Below are 862 nucleotides of genomic sequence, written 5' to 3'. Positions count from 1 at the left end.
AACTCACGCCACCCTATGCCGATGCCATCTTACATCAGGAACGGTCGTCGGCACTTGGGGCGTGTCTTACTTATCTTGTCAGGAGGGGTGTCAGATATTGTGGGTCGAGACACAACATAAGGTGGGCAGCATTGGGTGGGTTCTGTCACAGTTCATTGTGTTTCGTGGCCTAGAGAGTGCAATAGGTTCATGTATATCGTGTTAATTTTTTTCGCTGTTGGATGGCCTCTGCTGATGCTAGTGCTCCCGGCCGTTTTTAAGTTGTGACGAGAGGGAGGGAGCTGCATTTTCTACTTATTCGTTGCCAGCGTTTCATTTATGTTTAAATTATAATTTCTCTCTTGAGAGCATTCAAACTGTTCCGCCCGAATACGAGGTAATGGTTGGGATTCTTTAATAGCTGTTTCACGAAGCCACCAAACTGAGAAAGCAAAACTTGAAGCCCAGTCTTTTTGTTCCTCGCCCAACTTGACAAAGTACGACTAATTTGGCGCTCCGTTCAGAGGTCTAGATGTAGTGAACTACGGCCTCCTGGCACCGAGTGCGTGAGAGGGCGAATACCCAAAAGGTTGGGTCCTAGGTGGGACTCCGGGAACCAAAAATCAATCGCTCTCATCGTCCACTTTCTCTACCGTGGGGTGTAGCTAGTGTCTCCGTAACTGCCGTCTAGTAGGAGTTTCAGTGAGTACTTAGCCTTCGCTACCACCGTCACATATATTTTATGCTCTGATTTTTTTGCAAATGAGCTCGATGTCAATTGTTAAAGTTCCATTCTTTATTGGTTTGTGATAATTGAACAAGTTAAAGCCCCTGGAACATAAAAGTCGAGCTAAAAGCAATATAATGGGCGCAAATGTTTGGC

Source organism: Echinococcus granulosus, assembly GCF_000524195.1.
Source record: "Echinococcus granulosus chromosome Unknown EG_S00168, whole genome shotgun sequence".
NCBI lineage: Eukaryota > Metazoa > Platyhelminthes > Cestoda > Cyclophyllidea > Taeniidae > Echinococcus > Echinococcus granulosus.
Note: the sequence above shows the minus strand (reverse complement) of the source record.